This window comes from Pelobates fuscus, chromosome 11 (assembly GCF_036172605.1).
Source record: "Pelobates fuscus isolate aPelFus1 chromosome 11, aPelFus1.pri, whole genome shotgun sequence".
NCBI classification, from domain to species: domain Eukaryota; kingdom Metazoa; phylum Chordata; class Amphibia; order Anura; family Pelobatidae; genus Pelobates; species Pelobates fuscus.
Genome location: NC_086327.1, coordinates 3897696 through 3922035, shown reverse-complemented (window position 1 = coordinate 3922035; position 24340 = coordinate 3897696). Strand labels below are relative to the sequence as shown.

Genomic DNA, 24340 nt, shown 5'->3' with positions numbered 1-24340 from the left:
AGATAGATAGATAGATACATAGATAGATAGATAGATAGACAGATAGACAGATAGATAGATAGATAGATAGATAGATAGATAAATAGATAGATAGATAGATAGATAGATAGATAGATAGATAGATAGATAGATAGATACATAGATAGATAGATAGATAGATAGATAGATAGATAGATAAATAGATAGATAGATAGATAGATAGATAGATAGATAGATAGATAGATAGATAGATAGATAGATAGATATATAGATAAATAGATAGATAATGCTTTTTTAGTTGAGGTACTGATGGCCGTATGGGCCTTTTGCTCTTTATCCCCAGTCAGGGTTTGCAATTCTGTATTTATGCTAACATGAGACAGAGAGAGCGCGGCCATCATCTGTTTCTCTGCGGGGGCCTCTAGCAAGTGACAACTACATGTTCCATTCAGAGCAGCCAATATTTGTTTTCCAAGACCTTGGACTGCTTTTACTCTGACCCACAGGTCCAGTTCAGCTGCTGAACACAGGCACCAAGCCATCTTGGCTCATTTTAAGGCTACCAGCCAGCGAGGGTTTAACCCATTCCATGCTAGGCTGAGCCCTGAGCCCAGGATTGCTGTGTATGAAACTCGAGTTGTTTAAATGCAGCATTATTCTGACAATTTAATTATAATACGATCAAATTCCTGCTTTCAAGACTTTGGAGAAAACAAACCAATAATTAGAATTGGCATCTGAAGTATGCTAGTTCTATCCTTTCTGAAAATGGTAAAATCTAAACAATCTGGGAGTTAATGTCTCGGCATTGAATACTAAGGAAGATACAAGCTAATGCTATTATTTGATTCACTGCATTACTTTCCTATTCTGCTATAAAACGTTCACATATAATATTACAGATTATAAAATATCACCCCGACACGGGAGATCTGTGCCTCTCCCAGAATGCCTTGCAAACCCTCACGTAAACTAAAATTGCATTTTTACCAGAGTGCTTCTAAGCTTCATTTCTGTGGGTGAAATCTGATTTATTATTTATAGCAATGCACAGGTTAGGATTTCAATAAATCGGATGCCCTAGTTGCTCCTTCAGGACTTGCCAGATTCATTCTGGCATAAGAAGCCTTTTAAAAAAGCTGTGAATGAGAAATTCAACATGTTATTAATTTATATTTCTCTTTTTTCACTCATTTCATTTAATATTATATTTTAAGAATCATTTTCTCTCAGATTCAGGAAATTGATATTGTAATAGTTACTTTGTGGAATTCCAAAAATCCACCAGCATTCATTCTGTGGATCCAAACAGCAGAGGATCTTGTACAGTTTGAATAGCTGGTGGGTCACTGAAAGGGAATCGCCCCAAGATAACGTTGCTGTAGTGGTTATAGTCACAATGTATCCTCCATTTTTACACAATTACTAGGAGATAATAATCGTTTCAATTACTGTTTCAAGTAAACTCCTAATTTAGTTTTTACTTGGTAAACAGAATTGTTTTTCTCCCTTTCTTTTAAATATTTTTTTTTCTGTAAAGGAACACTAGGGTTAGGAACACGAAAATGTATTAAATCTAACACAAACGTATTGCTGACCCTATTGTTTTAAAACAACCATCTAACCCCCTTGCCCCCTTACTCCCCTAAATATAGTAAAATCTTACCTTTATTGCAGTTTGCTGCTGCTGGCTCTGCCCTTGATCTGCCTGCTTGGCTGGCATTATTAGATGTGGTGGCCTAAACCAATCACAGTGCTTACCCATAGGATTGGCTGAGACTGATAAAGAGGCAGATCAGGTAGCAGAGCCAGCACAATTCAAACACAGCCCTGGCCAATCAGCATCTCCTCATAGAGATGAATTGAATCAATGAATCTCTATCAGGAATGTTCAGTGTCTCCATGCAGAGGGTGGAGATACTGAATGTCAGTCACACTGTGCAGCACTGCCCCAGGAAGCACCTCTAGCAGCCATCTGAGGCGTGGCCAGTGGAGGTATCCCTAGGCTGTAATGCAAACACTGCATTTTCTCCGAAAACAACAAATGTATTTAAAGCAAAAAGCCTGAAGGTAATGATTCTACTAACCAGAACAAATTCAATAAGCTGTAGTTGTTCTGGTGAGTATAGTGTCCCTTAAATTATATATTATTAGCGCTTTATAATTAATATTTCCATAAAAATTTTTCTTAATTTCCTTATTTTTCCATACATTAAATATCCCATGACTTAATATAAGTTTTTTTTTTTTATCATATATTCTCTTTTTATTTTTTATGTTTATATATTTAAATAAACACGTATTGCTTTTAGCTTGATGCTGCTGACTGTAATAAGGACATTGCAATTCTATATTACATTTTTATTTTATTTTCCTATTATTTAGTAAAAAGAAATCCAACACCAAAGACTGACATAAACCTCAATCCACCAGAATAGTAGGAGATATAGTGCAAAGTAAGGACTGTGTTGAAATCCAGGCACGTTGGCATGGGTGAAGTTATTGGTCAGTTGTACTGTCATGCTCGGGTTAGGAGTTAATGACAGGATGCAGAATCATATAAGGACTCGCTCCTATTTGGAAGGGGTGTGATAAATATACGAGAGAGCAGGATTGTAGCGTGCCCTTTTCAGGGTTAGTAACAACTCTCATCGTACTCAGCCAACCTGCAGGCGTGTTCACATTTACCAAGCTGTGTAGAATTACTTCCCTCGATCTCCTTTGGAACAGCTGTTGGCACAATTTGAGATTTTCCTCTTAGTAAGTCATTAAGTAGAAAAGTTCTGGTTCTCTTCCAAATTACGGCAAATCACTATATTTAGACCTTATGTGTTTGTGTGGCCAGAGGCGCCATCAGGGGGGTGCAAGGATCCTGTAATGCTATGTGGCCCTGGTGTGGACTGTATTGGGAACCTGTGACGGCCCAAGCCCATTACAAGTTCAGCCTCTTCTCATTCATCATGAGGATGGCTGCACCGGGAGAAAGTGATATTGGTAAGTGAACAGTGCGGGAGGAGAAGAAGTGTCCAGCAGAACCCCCTTAGCACAACTCCCAGCCGGTGCCAGATCCCCTCTGGACCACAGGGAAACCACCCTACTGAGAAAGGGTAGACAAAAGAGGGTTGTGACTAAAACATATTACATTTGTGTGTGTTTCTGTCAGTGTGTATCTGTGATTGTTGTGTGTGTGTTAGCGTGTGTGTGTGCATTTACCACTGTGTTTCTGTAAGTGTGTATGTGTATCTGTCGGTATGTTTATATGTGTCAGTGTGTGTGTGTGTCTACCAGTATTTATCTGATAGCGTGTATCTGTGTTTGTTGTGTGTGTGTTAGCATGTGTATGTGTGCATTTACCACTGTGTTTCTGTAAGTGTGTATGTGTATCTGTCGGTATGTTTATATGTGTCAGTGTGTGTGTGTCTACCAATATGTATCTGTCAGTGTGTATCTGTTGTTGTGTGTTGGGTGTGTACGTTTGTCTGTGCACGGCTGTCGGCATGTGTGTGTGTTTGCAAGTGTGTGTCTGTCTAACAATGAGTACTGGTATCTGTGTGTTTGTATGGCACTTTGTATCTGGGTATGTGTTAATCTGTCAATGTGTATTAAATGTCAGTGTTTGTGAGTGGTATCTACTGTATGTGTCAGTGTGTGTGAGTATGCATGTATGGATCAGAGGGTTTGTAAGGGTCCCCAAGTGTTCCGAATGAAAGCCCTGTGTGTGGCTCATTCTACAACAGATACATTTCCAATTTCAATTTTTTACTCCAAATGTAAAAAAAAACTATTTTGACAAGATATAGATTTTATAGGGCTTGTTAAAAATTATTAAAGCAGCAGTGACAGTTTTTTCACAGCACAGCCTCATGGGATGTATATTTAACAACATTATTTATTATTACTGGTATTTTCAAAGCGCCAACAGATTCTGCAGTGCTGTACAATTAGTGGAGAACAAACAATATACACAGACAAATTAAAGAGGTAGATTGAGCCCTGCCCGTAAACTGATACAAGAGATAGAGAGAGCCCTGCCCGTAAACTGATACAAGAGATAGAGAGAGCCCTGCCCGTAAACTGATACAAGAGATAGAGAGAGCCCTGCCCGTAATCTGATACAAGAGATAGAGAGAGTCCGCCCGTAAACTGATACAAGAGATAGAGAGAGTCCGCCCGTAAACTGATACAAGAGATAGAGAGAGCCCTGCACGTAATCTGATACAAGAGATAGAGAGAGCCCTGCCCGTAAACTGATACAAGAGATAGAGAGAGCCCTGCCCGTAATCTGATACAAGAGATAGAGAGAGCCCTGCCCGTAAACTGATACAAGAGATAGAGAGAGCCCTGCCCGTAATCTGATACAAGAGATAGAGAGAGCCCTGCCCGTAAACTGATACAAGAGATAGAGAGAGCCCTGCCCGTAAACTGATACAAGAGGTAGAGAGAGCCCTGCACGTAAACTGATACAAGACATAGAGAGAGCCCTGCCCGTAAACTGATACAAGAGATAGAGAGAGCCCTGCCCGTAAACTGATACAAGAGATAGAGAGAGCCCTGCCCGTGAGCTGATACAAGAGATAGAGAGAGCCCTGCCCGTAAACTGATACAAGAGATAGAGAGATCCCTGCCCGTAAACTGATTCAAGAGATAGAGAGAGCCCTGCCCGTAAACTGATACAAGAGATAGAGAGAACCCTGCCCGTAAACTGATACAAGAGATAGAGAGAACCCTGCCCGTAAACTGATACAAGAGGTAGGGAGAGCCCTGCCCGTAAACTGATACAAGAGATAGAGAGAGCCCTGCCCGTAAGCTGATACAAGAGATAGAGAGAGCCCTGCCCGTAAACTGATACAAGAGATAGAGAGAGCCCTGCCCGTAAACTGATACAAGAGGTAGAGAGAGCCCTGCCCGTAATCTGATACAAGAGATAGAGAGAGCCCTGCCCGTAAACTGATACAAGAGGAAGAGAGAGCCCTGCCCGTAATCTGATACAAGAGATAGAGAGAGCCCTGCCCGTAAACTGATACAAGAGATAGAGAGAGCCCTGCCCGTAAACTGACACAAGAGATAGAGAGAGCCCTGCCCATAAACTGATACAAGACATAGAGAGAGCCCTGCCTGTAAACTGATACAAGAGATAGAGAGAGCCCTGCCCGTAAGCCGATACAAGAGATAGAGAGAGCCCTGCCCGTAAACTGATACAAGAGATAGAGAGAGCCCTGCCCGTAAACTGATACAAGAGGTAGAGAGAGCCCTGCCCGTAAACTGATACAAGAGGAAGAGAGAGCCCTGCCCGTAATCTGATACAAGAGATAGAGAGAGCCCTGCCCGTAAACTGATACAAGAGATAGAGAGAGCCCTGCCCGTAAACTGATACAAGAGATAGAGAGAGCCCTGCCCGTAAGTTGATACAATAGATAGAGAGAGCCCTGCACGTAAACTGATACAAGAGGAAGAGAGAGCCCTGCCCGTAAACTGATACAAGAGGAAGAGAGAGCCCTGCCCGTAATCTGATACAAGAGATAGAGAGAGCCCTGCCCGTAAACTGATACAAGAGATAGAGAGAGTCCTGCCCGTAAACTGATACAAGAGGAAGAGAGAGCCCTGCCCGTAAACTGATACAAGACATAGAGAGAGCCCTGCCCATAAACTGATACAAGAGATAGAGAGAGCCCTGCCCGTAAGCTGATACAAGAGATAGAGAGAGCCCTGCCCATAAACTGATACAAGAGGTAGAGAGAGCCCTGCCCGTAAACTGATACAAGAGATAGAGAGAGCCCGGCCCATAAACTGATACAAGAGGTAGAGAGAGCCCTGCCCATAAGCTGATACAAGAGATAGAGAGAGCCCTGCCCATAAACTGATACAAGAGGTAGAGAGAGCCCTGCCCGTAAACTGATACAAGAGATAGAGAGAGCCCTGCCCGTAAACTGATACAAGAGATAGAGAGCCCTGCCCGTAAACTGATACAAGAGGTAGAGAGAGCCCTGCCCGTAAACTGATACAAGAGATAGAGAGAGCCCTGCCCGTAAACTGATACAAGAGATAGAGAGATCCCTGCCCGTAAACTGATTCAAGAGATAGAGAAAGCCCTGCCTGTAAACTGATACAAGAGATAGAGAGAGCCCTGCCCATAAACTGATACAAGAGGTAGAGAGAGCCCTGCCCGTAAACTGATACAAGAGATAGAGAGAGCCCGGCCCATAAACTGATACAAGAGGTAGAGAGAGCCCTGCCCATAAGCTGATACAAGAGATAGAGAGAGCCCTGCCCATAAACTGATACAAGAGGTAGAGAGAGCCCTGCCCGTAAACTGATACAAGAGATAGAGAGAGCCCTGCCCGTAAACTGATACAAGAGATAGAGAGCCCTGCCCGTAAACTGATACAAGAGGTAGAGAGAGCCCTGCCCGTAAACTGATACAAGAGATAGAGAGAGCCCTGCCCGTAAACTGATACAAGAGATAGAGAGATCCCTGCCCGTAAACTGATTCAAGAGATAGAGAAAGCCCTGCCCGTAAACTGATACAAGAGATAGAGAGAACCCTGCCCGTAAACTGATACAAGACATAGAGAGAACCCTGCCCGTAAACTGATACAAGAGGTAGGGAGAGCCCTGCCCGTAAACTGATACAAGAGATAGAGAGAGCCCTGCCCGTAAACTGATACAAGAGGTAGAGAGAGCCCTGCCCGTAATCTGATACAAGAGATAGAGAGAGCCCTGCCCGTAAACTGATACAAGAGGAAGAGAGAGCCCTGCCCGTAATCTGATACAAGAGATAGAGAGAGCCCTGCCCGTAAACTGATACAAGAGATAGAGAGAGCCCTGCCCGTAAACTGACACAAGAGATAGAGAGAGCCCTGCCCATAAACATATACAAGACATAGAGAGAGCCCTGCCTGTAAACTGATACAAGAGATAGAGAGAGCCCTGCCCGTAAGCCGATACAAGAGATAGAGAGAGCCCTGCCCGTAAACTGATACAAGAGATAGAGAGAGCCCTGCCCGTAAACTGATACAAGAGGTAGAGAGAGCCCTGCCCGTAAACTGATACAAGAGGAAGAGAGAGCCCTGCCCGTAATCTGATACAAGAGATAGAGAGAGCCCTGCCCGTAAACTGATACAAGAGATAGAGAGAGCCCTGCCCGTAAACTGATACAAGAGATAGAGAGAGCCCTGCCCGTAAGTTGATACAATAGATAGAGAGAGCCCTGCACGTAAACTGATACAAGAGGAAGAGAGAGCCCTGCCCGTAAACTGATACAAGAGGAAGAGAGAGCCCTGCCCGTAAACTGATACAAGAGATAGAAAGAGCCCTGCCCGTAAACTGATACAAGAGATAGAGAGAGTCCTGCCCGTAAACTGATACAAGAGGAAGAGAGAGCCCTGCCCGTAAACTGATACAAGACATAGAGAGAGCCCTGCCCATAAACTGATACAAGAGATAGAGAGAGCCCTGCCCGTAAGCTGATATAAGAGATAGAGAGAGCCCTGCCCATAAACTGATACAAGAGGTAGAGAGAGCCCTGCCCGTAAACTGATACAAGAGATAGAGAGAGCCCGGCCCATAAACTGATACAAGAGGTAGAGAGAGCCCTGCCCATAAGCTGATACAAGAGATAGAGAGAGCCCTGCCCGTAAACTGATACAAGAGATAGAGAGAGCCCTGCCCGTAAACTGATACAAGAGATAGAGAGAGCCCTGCCCGTAAACTGATACAAGAGATAGAGAGCCCTGCCCGTGAACTGATACAAGAGGTAGAGAGAGCCCTGCCCGTAAGCTGATACAAGAGATAGAGAGAGTCCTGCCCGTAAACTGATACAAGAGGAAGAGAGAGCCCTGCCCGTAAACTGATACAAGACATAGAGAGAGCCCTGCCCGTAAACTGATACAAGAGGAAGAGAGAGCCCTGCCCGTAATCTGATACAAGAGATAGAGAGAGCCCTGCCCGTAAACTGATACAAGAGATAGAGAGAGCCCTGCCCGTAAGCTGATACAAGAGATAGAGAGAGTCCTGCCCGTAAGCTGATACAAGAGATAGAGAGAGCCCTGCCCGTAAACTGATACAAGACATAGAGAGAGCCCTGCCCGTAAACTGATACAAGAGATAGAGAGAGCCCTGCCAGTAAGCTGATACAAGAGATAGAGAGAGCCCTGCCCATAAACTGATACAAGAGGTAGAGAGAGCCCTGCCCGTAAACTGATACAAGAGATAGAGAGAGCCCTGCCCATAAACTGATACAAGAGATAGAGAGAGCCCTGCCCATAAGCTGATACAAGAGTTAGAGAGAGTCTGCCCGTAAACTGATACAAGAGATAGAGAGAGCCCTGCCCATAAACTGATACAAGAGGTAGAGAGAGCCCTGCCAGTAAACTGATACAAGACATAGAGAGAGCCCTGCCCGTAAACTGATACAAGAGATAGAGAGAGCCCTGCCCGTAAGCTGATACAAGAGATAGAGAGAGCCCTGCCCATAAACTGATACAAGAGGTAGAGAGAGCCCTGCCCGTAAACTGATACAAGAGATAGAGAGAGCCCTGCCCATAAACTGATACAAGAGGTAGAGAGAGCCCTGCCAGTAAACTGATACAAGAGATAGAGAGAGCCCTGCCCATAAACTGATACAAGAGGTAGAGAGAGCCCTGCCAGTAAACTGATACAAGAGATAGAGAGAGCCCTGCCCGTAAACTGATACAAGAGATAGAGAGAGCCCTGCCCGTAAGCTGATACAAGAGATAGAGAGAGCCCTGCCCATAAACTGATACAAGAGGTAGAGAGAGCCCTGCCCGTAAACTGATACAAGAGATAGAGAGAGCCCTGCCCATAAACTGATACAAGAGGTAGAGAGAGCCCTGCCAGTAAACTGATACAAGAGATAGAGAGAGCCCTGCCCATAAACTGATACAAGAGATAGAGAGAGCCCTGCCCGTAATCTGATACAAGAGGAAGAGAGAGCCCTGCCCGTAAACTGATACAAGACATAGAGAGAGCCCTGCCCGTAATCTGATACAAGAGGAAGAGAGAGCCCTGCCCGTAAACTGATACAAGACATAGAGAGAGCCCTGCCCGTAATGTGATACAAGAGATAGAGAGAGCCCTGCCCGTAATCTGATACAAGAGGAAGAGAGAGCCCTGCCCGTAAACTGATACAAGAGATAGAGAGAGCCCTGCCCGTAATCTGATACAAGAGATAGAGAGAGCCCTGCCCGTAAACTGATACAAGAGATAGAGAGAGCCCTGCCCGTAAACTGATACAAGACATAGAGAGAGCCCTGCCCGTAATCTGATACAAGAGGAAGAGAGAGCCCTGCCCGTAAACTGATACAAGAGATAGAGAGAGCCCTGCCCGTAATGTGATACAAGAGATAGAGAGAGCCCTGCCCGTAATCTGATACAAGAGGAAGAGAGAGCCCTGCCCGTAAACTGATACAAGAGATAGAGAGAGCCCTGCCCGTAAACTGATACAAGAGATAGAGAGAGCCCTGTCCGTAAACTGATACAAGAGATAGAGAGAGCCCTGCCCGTAAACTGATACAAGAAATAGAGAGAGCCCTGCCCGTAATCTGATACAAGAGGAAGAGAGAGCCCTGCCCGTAAACTAATACAAGAGATAGAGAGAGCCCTGCCCGTAAGCTGATACAAGAGGAAGAGAGAGCCCTGCCCGTAATCTGATACAAGAGGAAGAGAGAGCCCTGCCCGTAAACTAATACAAGAAATAGAGAGAGCCCTGCCCGTAAGCTGATACAAGAGATAGAGAGAGCCCTGCCCGTAATCTGACACAAGAGGTAGAGAGAGCCCTGCCCATAAACTGATACAAGAGATAGAGAGAGCCCTGCCTGTAAGCTGATACAAGAGATAGAGAGAGCTCTGCCCGTAATCTGATACAAGAGGTAGAGAGAGCCCTGCCCCTAATCTGATACAAGAGGTAGAGATAGCCCTGCCCGTAAGCTGATACAAGAGATAGAGAGAGCCCTGCCCGTAAACTGATACAAGATGTAGAGAGAGCCCTGCCCGTAATCTGATACAAGAGATAGAGAGAGCCCTGCCCGTAAGCTGATACAAGAGATAGAAAGAGCCTTGCCCGTAAGCTGATACAAGAGATAGAGAGAGCCCTGCCCATAAACTGATACAAGAGATAGAGAGAGCCCTGCCCGTAAACGGATTCAAGAGATAGAGAGAGCCCTGCCCGTATACTGATTCAAGAGATAAAGAGAGCCCTGCCCATAAGCTGATACAAGAGTTAGAGAGAGTCCGCCCGTAAACTGATACAAGAGATAGAGAGAGCCCTGCCCGTAAGCTGATACAAGAGATAGAGAGAGCCCTGCCCGTAAGCTGATACAAGAGTTAGAGAGAGTCCGCCCGTAAGCTATTACAAGAGTTAGAGAGAGTCCGCCCGTAAACTGATACAAGAGATAGAGAGAGCCCTGCCCGTAAACGGATTCAAGAGATAGAGAGAGCCCTGCCCGTAAACTGATTCAAGAGATAAAGAGAGCCCTGCCCATAAGCTGATACAAGAGTTAGAGAGAGTCCGCCCGTAAACTGATACAAGAGATAGAGAGAGCCCTGCCCGTAAGCTGATACAAGAGATAGAGAGAGCCCTGCCCGTAAGCTGATACAAGAGTTAGAGAGAGTCCGCCCGTAAACTGATACAAGAGATAGAGAGAGCCCTGCCCGTAATCTGTTACAAGAGGAAGAGAGAGCCCTGCCCGTAAACTGATACAAGAGATAGAGAGAGCCCTGCCCGTAAGCTGATACAAGAGATAGAGAGAGCCCTGCCCGTAAACTGATACAAGAGGTAGGGAGAGCCCTGCCCGTAAGCTGAAATCTAGCCATTGAAGCTCTTTTATTCAGTGTTTAGCTAGATAGCCTTTGAGTTTACAACATCTTTAATTACAAAACCTGTCAAACCTTACAGCCATCGGCATGGCAAACATACAAATTGCTCTTCATTAAGGGGTCTATTTACTAAACAGAATTTGGCCAGATCTCAATCATCAGCCGTCAGCCAATATTTAATCCAATTTATTTTAAAACATATCCACTAAATAGTGCATTGTGGTGAGTCAGAAGTCTAAGCTAAAATTGCTGTATATTTTAGACTCCATCTAGACTACTTACATCAAATTACTATATATCCTCAATATTTACTATATATCAAATTACTTTATATCCTCAATATTTACTGAATCAAGGTGCAAATACTTCCCATAATCGCACGCTTGGTTATTGTTTTTACACTTATTAGAAAAGTTCTCTCAGCTGTGAGGGTCTTCACCTCTCACCCCCTCATATCCCTCTGCTGACTGAGCCCATTGCAAGCCTTGGTCTATTTAAGGAATAAGTTAGATCTCAGCATTGACCTTCCAATTTACACTCATTGACTCCGACCTGCCTTTTACAAACCTTCAGAGTTTATCTAAACTCTGCCTCTGGCTATTTCTCGAGCTTACAGCTGTTACACCTCAAGGACACTTTCTTATTCCATTTAACATTTCTTTTTAAAGATACCAAACCCATCGTCACCTGCTTTCCTAAAATAGAAGCTGCCAAAACTATATTATCTCTACAAAACCAAGAATAAATAGAGAATCAACCCCGATCGTACAACTTGTCTTTCACGCGATATACCTTGACAAGTACAAACGATTAAAAACCATGTGAATATCTGTGTGAAACTATTCTTTTAGCTTCACTATAAAGTAATAATTCTTATAATTAATAGTACAAACTTATTGCTGTCATCACAAAATATGAGATAGCATTCAGTAGTAAGCTAAATCACAGATAACCATACTATTGAAAGCCACTGGGCGAGAGTATAGCTTGGAGGAAAGACGAGACAGGGGGATATGAGAGAAACATTTAAATACATAAAGGGAATCAACACAGTAAAGGAGGAGACTATATTTAAAAGAAGAAAAACTACCACAACAAGAGGACATAGTCTTAAATTAGAGGGGCAATGGTTTAAAAATAATATCAGGAAGTATTACTTTACTGAGAGGGTAGTGGATGCATGGAATAGCCTTCCAGCTGAAGTGGTAGAGGTTAACACAGTAAAGGAGTTTAAGCATGCGTGGGATAGGCATAAGGCTATCCTAACTATAAGATAAGGCCAGGGACTAATGAAAGTATTTAGAAGATTGGGTAGACTAGATGGACCGAATGGTTCTTATCTGCCATCACATTCTATTGCTTGCTCAGCTATATAATTTGATGGCATAGTCCCAGCATTGCAACAGGCCCAGTGTATTCTGCTCCGCCAGCCCTAGGCCGCAGCACAAGCCGCATCTTGTGCCCTCAGATGTTCGGCGGCGATGTGAGGGTTGTCTACTCATGGCTCGAGGCCCAGGAAGGCAGCTGCCGCGATAATACCAGCCAGTCGGGTGCGTAGATGGGAGCAGCCGATAGCCCTGCTCTGAATGTGATGGCGTTTTGCCTCCAGAACGTGGCATAGCCTTGTGTACAGATGCCGCCCTGGTTGTATTTGTCCGCAGGTGAGGTTGTGTGCATGATCTCGGAAAATGGCAGCCATTTTGATAGCAGAGAGCGGGAATCCAAGTGTCGGTAAGTAGAAGAGAGCCTTTCTTTTATTTTTCGTTCCGTCCAGTGGGGACCGGGATAACCCCCACTGAGCCAAAGGGGGGTGGAGGGAGCAGGATCAGCTGGAGCCGATGTGTGAGAGCTGGAGATGAGAGCAGGGCAACGGCCGTCCACCCTGCCCCACCCCCGAGTAGGCCGCAAGTCCCAAAACTTGGTTTCGCCCCCAGGGGTTCCAAATCTTCCAATCGCAGAGTTTGCAGCCACACCCGCGGCCTCCTACAGGATTTGCTGCATTTTCCCAGCTCTGGTGAAGCTGGTAAGCCGCTGACTTCAGCATTAGAGGTCTGTCCTTAACGGAGCCTTTCCCACATGCGACCAGGCAGCATGGTGGTCCGGCCCTGCCCCCCCACAAACTCTGTTTTGTGAATAACTAAATCCATTTTGTGATCCTTCAATTTTATTTTGTGGGAGAAATTGTGATGGACACAATGCTGAACAACAATGCATTTATTATTATTACTGGTATTTATATAGTGACAGCATAGTCCGTGGCGCTTTACAATAATATCAGAGGGGGAGATTTAACAATAAATGAGACCATTACAAAAACGAGGACCGTGCTCAAACGAGCTTACTGTCTATGCATTCTGTTGATTGTTCATGTTGACTTTGTTAATGGAAAGACTAATATAATCAAATAATATTAGCCGAAAAAGGCAGTTCGTCCAAATCGATTCGCCTGAAAATAAATTACGTTTCAATACAATAGTTTCTGGAAAAATGGAGCAAAAATTAACCAGTTTACTGCAAAGTATAAATACTCTGTATATATTTTGAAATAAATGTTTTCACCATTTGATTCACAGATCAGGTGAGAAGTAACCAAAAGAGGAGACGTACTGAAAAAAAATCTATATTTTGTTTATATATATATGTTGTTTATATACATAAATGTCGATTTTTTTATTTGTAGATATTCATTTTTTTCCATTTACTGCTCACTTCTTGATCTGTGAATATAATCAGTATTCACATGTTAGTGAGTAACAGTGTTTGGGAAGCCTGGAAATCCAGCTGGTCCTCGGGGGTAAAGGAGCGCTATTACTACATATTGTTACAAATGAGGAGACCTAATAGAAAGGGGAGATTGTTCGAATGAATTTTGGAAATTAAATTGAGCTGGACTTTTCCTGACTGTGGGTCCTCTGTTGTTTTTGGCGGTTATTGCTCTTATTGTCTCCACAATTTGAAATCATGTAAACTGTCGGAGTGTTGACATCGTACCGTCCACTTTTCGTTTGCGAACCTGACTTCAGTGGCAGCGGACTTTTGTTCTCAGATTCAGAGAATGAAATGCTGGCCAACACATTAGTGAATTTAATACGAAGTGCGTGTTGTACATTGTTGGCCGGCTTAAACACTAATCCTTTTATTGTAATCGGATGAAGTTTAAAAAGAAATAAACTCTATTTTGTGTTAAAGAAAATCCTGTTCATATCAGAGACCTCGTGGACCAGCTAAGAGCGAACTCATTCTGGTTCCAGTGCCTGAGGAATCTCGGGCAAAGAAAGAAACAAATAAATATATTGAAATGTAAGGAGAGAGAGGTACGCAATGGCCTATAGGACGTTCCAATAGAATTGGGATCCTTATCGAAATATAGTCATTTTCACAGCCCAAAGTGATGACTCTAACAGGTCATAAAAAGTTTTGATTGCCTCTTACATACTGTAAAGAAAGAGATACATTAGTTTTCAATTGTACAGATAGTATTGGTCCCAATGTACATGTCATTTCACCTTCTCTAATAACCAATAACACAATCTCTCTTTGCGTCCTCTCCGCTAAGAACTAGAGTTTTATCTCATTTGAAGGCTTATCTGTAAACATCTGGAGAAGATTTATCTGCAAGTTTAATTCTGTGGAGCTAGTAGGAGAGGTTTGCAGTACATGCTGTAGCTGGAAAATCCATGAGTAACATTTTTTAACATGATAATATTTGCTGAAATACTGCCAGGGCCCATAGTTACCCCACCCTTTACAAACCACGTGCTGATAATGACTGGACCCCTTTGTTTCTGTGATGTCTTGTATGTAGTTATTCAGAACAGAGACCATGCCGTTCTTTACTGGATCCCAGCGTAGACTCCTTAACGTACCAGCCTGGCATCATTTTAACCCCATCTCTGCTGAAGTTTGATCACACAAGGAGGGCTGTATATTTTATTTCTGCTGATGAGCTATTTTGAACACAAGGAAAGGTCGTGAGATTTTGAGGGATTTGGCTCCAGGCCTGGATTGACCCTATTAGAGCAAAACGGGGTCAAAACAAAGGGACACTGTATGTGTGAAACGAACAACCAGGGAGTGGGCAGTGGAGGAACTGCGGAAATCTTAATTAACCCTTTGTACTATAGTAAAGATTTCTGCAGATTAATTTAACCCATCATTTGCTAGTCTACTAACAAAACACCCTTTGTTCCATGTCTGCCTTACCATGTCCCCTATGCAAGTGTGGTGCATTTTTCAGGGCTCAGAGAGAAAGGCAAAGAGTTAATCATCAAGGTATCTGTTATAAGAGTCTCTATTTATTAGGCTTAACACAACATACCTCTACACTTACCTGCTATAACCTGCAGAGTAAGGGACAGGATGGGGAGGATGAAAGTAATACAAAGACCTTAGACCATCCATCTAATGAAACTTACTGGGGTATTGGCATCTCCTAGGTCAGGGCTAGGCAACCTTCCGCAATCCAGATGTTGTGGACTACATATCTCTTGATGCTTTGCCATCATTATGGGAGATGTAGTCCACATCTGGAGTGCCAAACGTTGCCTTCCCCTTTCCTAGATGGTTCAAACAGAGGCAGATAATCCGACAATTCTAAATTATTTTCATTTATGATGTCTCATGTATGCCCCTGCTCTTTCCTTTTGCCTTGTTACACATCGCCGTAGAGGACACTTGTCCCTCATCTGGCTTTTCCCAGCTGATTGCTTCATAGCTCAGTTTCACTCTCCACCCCTTTCAATCTTCATATGTTGCCTCATAACTGCAGGCTTTAAGCTTAACAAGGTCCACCGCTCAACCGAAAGCAGGTTCTCCAAAAACAACAAGGTTTTCCCAACTAGTAGTGGTTTGAGTAGGGGCTTCATGGACTACCAAACCTGGAAGTATTTATCTGGACTACGCTGCTAATAAACAATCTTTATTGAGAGACCATCAGCAGTTTCCCTAAAAATCAGATCTGTAATGTTCAATTCAACTTAGATCCTTCTTTCCATTAGGATTGGGAAACAATTTTTTTTTTTTCTTCTTTAACAAATTAAAGAAGTTTGTGATAGACTCTCTATAATAACAACTGCTTAACTATAAAGATAATTTCTTGTAACCTTGGTTAATTGATGTTGGCTGGAATTCTGTGGACTTTACCTTTCAAAATGGGCAAAATTGGGTCTGAAATAATTTTGAGAAAAAAACTGAGCTTTCTACTGCTATCAACTAAAAAGTACCCAAAATGGGCCCTTTCATTTCAACACTGAGTTGGGCTGTTTATTACATTCTGAACTGTTGGAAGTTGAAATCGAGGCAGTAATAAGCAAACTGTGACTAAACTATAGCGAAGTAGAAGGTTCGGTGTCTATAATTAGCTTCAATTCAGAATGTAGTGAACAAACCCCTATGTGTGGGTTTTGGAAGGCCTACCTTTCTTGTTATAATGATGGAAACTTGGATTGTAGTTTCTTGGACACCTACTCTCTATGGTCTTCCAGCATTTACCTAATGTTCTCTTTCTTGATTTTCCAATATGTCCTAAAGTTGAGGTTCATTCAATAACTTGTGAGTTGAGATAATCTTTAGGTCCAAATAGCTGAGTTTGTGAGATAAGGAACTGTGATGTTGTTCAGGTTTGGCTTTTGTGACCTAAAAGTGTCCACAATTCCCTTGTGGGTCCGTAACAATTCCCAGTCTCAGGATAATCCTCCCTCTATTATATATTATAGACCTCAATACCTGGTCCAGGTTTCGCTCCTTCTGACACACATTCTTCTGCATGAGATAAAGTCCAGCAATTCTGTGTCCAATTTCGAAATCTATTTAACGCAGTGACAGTGTTCTTCAGACCTATATTTAGAAAAGGCTCATATAATATTTATCCACACAAACGTAGGGAAAAGGAGACCCTCTCTGTGCAGAAATCAGTCTGTTGCTTTTGATACTAGATTATATATTTACAGGTGTGAAATTAAGTATTTAATGGGTTTGTATTAGAACTTGACCTACGTGGTGAGATTACGGGAACCCAGGAATATCTAATTGTTTTAATTGCCCTTGGCTGAAACTAATTGATGTTGTTTAGATGATACTGAGGAGATCTGAGGTCCCTTCAATAAAGTAAAATATTAATAAAAATATAAAGCCATCTGTTGTTTGTAATTTGCTAAGTATAATCACGGATGTTATATTTCATAAACGCATGTTGAATTTCAGTGGAGACATCTCCAGACTTCCACTGCAGCCATTGAGTTCTTCTCAGTAAAACCAATTTTTATCTTAATTCATTCTTTTACTCCTAAATAGTGACACAACCTACTTGCATAGTGTAAGCACCATAATTAGAGCAGGTTAAACTCACTGGATTGAAAGCCAGAACGTTCTTGTAAACTTGTTGCCACATTGATGCAACAGAACATTCCGTCTCACAGCACAAGATTCTATTGTTTGCAGTTCTTCCGTACCTCCGACGGTTAACCCCCACACTCTCCTCGTGGGGTGTAGGGAAGCAAATAAAGCAATTCTCTCTTCTACTTGATCCTCGTCACCACACGATGTTAGTATTGATACACAAGGTCTATCTGATGTAGTTTAGCTCTACATTGAGTGAAGTTACTTTTGCCATTTCATTTTAGATGACTGTAAACACCCCAGTAATAGGTTTCTTGTTGACATATGTTTTATGTGCATTCGAGTGATGTAATTATTTAAATTAAGCTGTTGTTTCTAATGTCACACACGTTGTAATATTGTCCCCAGAGATGCCAAAAAGCAAGATTATTTGAAAAATTCCACCCCACGCCCAGTTTAATCATTCAATCCTTGATGTGGAAGGGTTAACTTATTAACATGTTGGCACTGCCAACGTAACAGTCACAGCGGTGTGTGCTTAAACGCATAACCCGTGGTTTTCTGTTGTGAATTTCAAGGCAACCGAGGCTAACTTTTTTATTGTTTACGAGCAAATAGGCAAAAACAAAAAAGGCTCCAAAAAGTACCGATTGGAGCTAAAGGATATTTATAGATAAGCAGTTCATGCAAACACTGCGATAAAAATCCACACACCAATCTCTGAGCCCATCCCACCAAACATCCCAAGGAAGCAGTGAAACGACACATTGTATCATCGAGCCACTGACGGACAACAAGGGAGAGTGGGAAGCGTAAAAATAGATGGAACGAGAAGAGAGAGAGAATAGGAGGATAAGGCAGATTTAAGGCTTCTTTAAAAGGAAGAGTCTCAATAATCTGCTTACAGCCCTGAAGGAAGAAGACAGAAAGTAGAGAGGCAAAAAAGGAACTTTGAAGAAAAAAAGAGGAGTAGACTTGGAGTAGGGAGACAGAAGCTCGTGGAGGGTAAGTTATTTCATGTGTGTGTCTCACTAAATATCTGTCTCTTTGTACCCAACCCTACCCCATGTTAAGCTTCCCCATCGATCCTACCCAATCAGCCCCGTGTCCCTTCTCTGTTGAGTAAGACTGATTTCCACTTGTTACATGAAGAATTTTGAAGGTTTAGGTCATACGTAAAGAGACAACGTTATTTTTCCGGTAGCAGACGGTGCTTGCTTTGGATACTGTTGTAACATAAGGTGTTTACTAATCCTGTTATTTTCAGCATTTTACACATTAAGCAGCTAGTGAAAAATAATGGTCTAATTAGTCAAATTACAGTCCATTAATTGTCAGGGGGATCAGGCTTGTGTTAAAGAGTGGGCCCCGAAATCAGGGGCGGATCCTGATGAGCACCACGCAGGACTGACTACTGCCCAAATTTAGACAAAAAACACACAAAAAGCAAAGTAAGAATTCCTAGAAAACAGACAATATGTCAAAGGCGATTTAACAACTTCCATGTATCCATCCTCGTAATAACTGAATAACTTGCTGGTTTTAACACTTTAGATGCTAGTGTAATGCATGATGGATGGTGCAGGAAAATACATAGTCTCACTTTATAATCAGTGAAAAAAAGGTTTACATTGGATTAAATGTGGGAAGCGATAACCTAGCTATAGAGATGTGCATAGCGGTGAAATATATCACAAGATAGAAGGGCAGAGGCAGCAGTGTGATGCATAAATGGGAATACAGTATTTAATAATAAATAACAGGAGAGGCTCATTGACATGTGGTTTTATCAGAGTCCATACAGATGTTCAAACAGCTACTAGATGCATACTTGCAAAGACAGAATATTCAAGGATATAATCTTTCAATGTAGGGTAATAACTGCTTGATCCAAGGATAAATCTGACTGCAATTCTGGGGTCAAGAAGGATTTTTTTGTCCTAGCTTGTTGCAAAATTGTGCTTCAAACTGGGATTTTTTTTTTTTTTTTGCCTTTTGGATCAACAGCAAAAAACAGGTGTGAGGAAGGCTGAACTTGATGGACGCAAGTCTCTTTTCAGCTATCTAACTATGTAACTATGTAACTATGTTTTCTTGCTTTGAGTAATTTTCTATTTATCAAGTTAGTGGTATCCACATCAGTCCACCCTTGCAAGTGCGCGGTCTTGGTGTTATACTTGATTCTGGCCTCACCTTTGAGCCTCACATCCAGTCTGTTACCAAATCCTGTATATTCCATTTTAAAAACATAGCCCGCATCCGCCCCTTTCTTACACAAGATGCTACCAAGGAGCTTGTCCATGCTCTAGTAATTTCCCACATGGATTATTGTAGCCCTCTTCTAATTGGTCTTCCCAAAAGCCTTATTGCCCCTCTACAGTCTGTAATGAATCTTGCCGCCAGACTGATTTCCCTCTCTAGTTGGTCCTCTCAGACCTCACCTCTCTGTCAGTCCTTACATTGGCTTCCTGTATCCTATAGGAGTCAATTCAAAGTGCTAACCCATACCTATAATAATAATAATAATAATAATAATCAAGCTCCGTGGTGCTTGTATTATAAGTACACAAATGTTTGAGGTTATGGCTACGTTTGAAGAGGTTCTCCAGTTGTTAGTAACTACATTAACCAATTGAGCTATCTTATGGGCTGCATATTTGTTTAGTGTTTATTTGGCACTGTGACTAGAAATTAATTAAATATAAAGGTCTCAACACTAAAACTGGGCATGAAATTCTATTCTGTGTATTGGAACTAGGCCATCTCTACAGAGTTCATGTAAACCTGAGTCCTCGATGAAAAGAAATGAGTTTGAAGACCTGACCATGATTTTGGCCCAGAGAGGCTTTCCATGTTGCCTCCTGAGATGGGTCTTCATTTAGGTCCATGAGGTCACAACTTGAGACATCTTTCGGACAGTTTCCTCCATTACGTAATCCATATTTCAGGATACGATGAGTTAGCAGAATGAAATGAACTGTACAGAGTTATATATAACACTTGGATATGTTGGGGAGAGAGAAAGGGATTACAGCTAAGTTACAGGTTTTTTTAGTTGGACTATTTTGGTCTTAAACGTTCACCACCCTGGTTATTTCTCAAAGATTTCCAGTTAATTGTCTAACCTAGTTATCGAATAGGTGCCATGGATTGCCACATGGAACCTTGTTATCGAATACGTGCCATGGATTGCCACATCGAACCTTGTTATCGAAATAAGTTCCATGGGTTGCCTCATGGAATCTTGTTATCGAATAAGTGCCATGGATTGCCACATGGAACCTTGTTATCGAATAAGTGCCATGAATTGCCACATGGAACCTTGTTATAGAAAAAGTGCCATAGACTGCCAACCACGTAGAATCTAATGGGAGTCATGCATCTGCTAATGTTAGTGTTTGTATATGTATTTATCATGTCACATCAGGTGCTTTCAATCACCATGATTGGCTCTCAGGGGTTCCCCACCAGGACCTCAAGGCACCTCAGCGATTCTGGACATTCCCCATTAAGGAAGCGGACAAAACCTGAATGGCTGATAGCCTGAGCTGGGAATCTTTACACTTAATTAAAGAGATTCAAATTATTCTAGAAATAAGCCTGAAAGCTATGCAACAATGTTTCCCAGCAATGTATGCGTCTAACACTGAAATAAACTAAAATCAAATGCAATACATAGAACCCCATGCCATGTCAGACAATAAATGGTTTTATTTTTATATATGAAACACGTTTCTCTTATCGAGGGGATTAAATGTCTTTTTATGACGGTCACATCAGGCATGGCTTAGCAGGGAAAGCATACTGTAAGTCCCATGTGCGGGATTCAAAGCATTATATTGATCTCGTACAACCAACAGTATACACTGCTGGACATGGCTGGACACAGTGGCAGGTTCAGCATTGTAGGTTCATGTAATGGGGTATATTGCATATATTGGATAGTTCGTATTATACGTTCTGATCCCACATTGCATTTCATACACTGCATGCGGAGGTTGAATATAATATTATATTACAATGAATTAAATTGGTAAATGTGTTAAGGTGTGAGATCACTACGCTCCAGTGATAGAAATATCTCCATCTCTGACATCATTATTTTATTTTATTTGAAGCCTGTGTAAAGGGAACATTTTCCTCAGTTGTTTCATTTAATTTTTTTAGGATTACTTTAACAATATCTTCTGTTCGGACGGGTCACTCATACTCTTGTGACTATTTCTAAGTCTGTTTTTCTCTTATGTTGAGAAAATTCATTCAGAATAAAATACTTTGGTCCACGCCCATCTGGACATATCTCCCGTTCTCAGGCTCTGCCCCAGTAACAGTTATTACTAGTACGTAACCCCACCCTGTTCTCTAACACTTCTTACACTGACTGTAAACAGCTACCCAAGCCAGTCTAACTCAACAATACTGGTTTCTGACATTACTATATTGCCAGTGCTCAAATTGTGAGGTAGTACGTTAATAAATAAACTAACCCATAATGTTCATGTGTAAACATTTACGCTTGTGTGTGTGTGTCTGTTTGTATGTCAGCCTCTGTGAGTGCGTCAGACTGTTTGTGTGTCTTTTTGTGTATGTCTGCCTGTTTGTGTGTCAGTCTTTTTGTGTGTGTGTTTGCTTGTTTGTGTGTGTTTATAGCTATTTGTGTGTGTCTGCCTGCTTGTATGTGTGTATAACTGTTCATGTGTGTGTGGATGTCTCTACCTCTTTGTGTGTGTGTGTGTGTGTGTGTTTGTGTGTGTCTACCTGTTTGTGTATCCCTTTTTGTGATCTATGCTTTCTCTTATTTTGTCTCTCTCCTTGCTGATCATTACATGATGCCCTCATGACTATAATGTCTATACATTGTTGTAAGTAAAGCTTCTAATTTCCTTTTTACTATATATGCTACCATGCTTACCTCATCCACCAGTACAAAGCGATGTCTGTTAATGACTCCTGTTCAATATCACTAACTCTATGGTGCCTCGTTATAACACCTTGTCAGAGCAGGGGAGGAAATAGGGGGATGTTTTAGACCCTAATCCACTGCTCTGGACTCAGAAAAGTATTTTCTGATCTCCTAATAGGATTTAAAAGATATTTCAACCTCTTAAGGACCGCAAACGTACTAGGTACGTCAGACAAAAATGGTCCTTAAGGCCTGTGGACGTACCTAGTAGGTCCGCGGCAAATATGAGCACTGGAAGCGATCGTGATAACTTCCAGACGCTCTAATGGTATTGCAGCAATGCCTCGATGTTGAGGCAATCAAGACATATGGCAAATGGGAGAGTTAGTTTGTGCTGAAGTCAGACTTCCAGGCCACTTGTGTGTTATATAGTTAGTTACATAGTTACATAATTACATAGCTGAAAAGAGACTTGCGTCCATCAAGTGTGTGACTTCTCGCACCTGGCAGAGTGGCTCTGTTGGGGTCCCAGCTTCAAAGAGGAACATGGGTTGTAAGCCCTGACCTTCCATGCAATCAATTAACCCCTTTTGAAATATTAAAATGTGTTGGTGGGGTGTTTGGAACTATTGTAGATTTTCCTGTACCTTAAATGAAAGAGGTTTCCTCACGCAATTATCTCTCAGGAACAGAGGATCTTGGGAGAAAAGACCCTGTATGTGTGTGTTGGAAACGCCTTACTGGGGACTTTGCATAGAAAGGCCGTGTGTGGCCCTGAAAAAAGTCAGTCTACTCCCAACATTAAGTCTGGGCTATACTGCTCGATTTACTTGCTATACCTGCTATACTCTCTGGAGGAGAGCTTTAACCACTGGGAGCTGGATCCAGGGCTTGGGTCCAGGGTGGGAAGAGGCGGCAAAACCCCAGCCAAGCTGCAGTGACTAGGGTCTGGAAGTGCTTTTGGTGTCCCGGCGAAGTGCTTATGGTACTCGGTCATAACTAGGAAGAGCATTTGGCAGAGGTACCCAGTTGGGGTACCAGGCTGTCCACCACAAGTGTGTGTCAAGAGGGGCAGAGAAAGGACACCGTCTTTTACTGTCCTGATTGCCCTGGACAGCCTGGACTCTGCATTGGGGGCTGCTTTAAGCCACACACTGGTCTGTTTTTTTTGCCGTTCAGTTTTTTGGGGTTTTTTTTGTTACATTTACTGCTCCTGAGTTTGTTTATTTTACTTTTACTGCACCAGACTATTTTGATGATCAAGTTCAACCTATGCATGGGGGCATGAGTGTACTCAGGAGGCCTTGCAGAAAACAACCTGGAGTGTTTTATTGCAATAACCAACAACAGGCTCCCCTATATCACACACTAATGTGTGTGTAAAAATGAAAATTGAAAAATTACCACCACACATTTTCTCCAATTTTTTGACTAAAACAATTGCATCAAAGGCATCAAAACACTCCATATACAATACCGTGGGGTGTCAACTTTTCAAATATATGCAAGAAAATAAATTGGAATATCTGAAAAGACCCCCAAAAAGAAGATATATCAAATTAAAAAAAAACATATGTCAGACGTTTGGCATTGCACCCCCCCCCAAACAACCCAATAAACCTTTGCATAGGTGGAATCACTGTACTCGGGAGATGTTACTGAGCACATATTGGGGTGTTCTCTGTCAGTAACACCTAACAGGAGCTGAGAATCCATGCCTAAAGTACAATGTGAGAGAAAAATAACATAAAAAATGACTAGCCAAAAGTTTGACAGAGACTGCTGGTAGAATTGGTGCATGGAAAGTGTTAAAATACCACCATGTGAAATACCCTAGGGTGTCTACATTTCAAAAATATATGGTTTGATGGAGGTAAATTACATTGGCCGGCTTCAAAAATGTCCCAAATAGGACATGGGTGCATGATGATCTGTGAAAATTTCATGTTGGAAAACTAAAAGTCCAAATAAGGTTTTTTAGCCCCCAGTGAACCCGACACACCTGTACATGGGAGATGTTGCTGAACACATATTGGGGTGTTCCTATTATTATACACACCTGTAATGGACACCTTCCGTTGACGGATGCTCCTAGCGCTTCCTGAGGACTCCAAGCACTGCAGCAGACACCACAACCACCGCAGACTCCACAACCGCCGTAGCTTAACTGGAGCCACGCTGTCTTCCGTCCACCCTGTATGAACCTCCAGCATCCATGACCGTGTGGGGAAGACCTCTCCTCCAAGGAGAGCGTAACAGGATCAAGCTCTGAAAAAAGAGCTAAGTGAT

General features: G+C 42.4%; 1 protein-coding gene across 3 annotated transcripts in view; it reads left to right on the top strand.

Moving 5' to 3' along the window:
• The first annotated feature begins 2910 nt into the window (after positions 1-2910).
• LOC134577259 (leucine-rich glioma-inactivated protein 1-like) overlaps positions 2911-24340 on the top strand; it is a 52205-nt gene continuing 30775 nt past the window's right edge. For 2 of the 3 annotated variants that reach the window (XM_063435956.1, XM_063435957.1), the window contains exon 1: positions 17776-18153. The gene's annotated coding sequence lies outside the window, so the exon portion shown is untranslated. Of the gene's footprint in view, positions 2974-17775; positions 18154-24340 lie in introns of those variants that run through there. The other variant, XM_063435958.1, reaches the window with a different exon arrangement.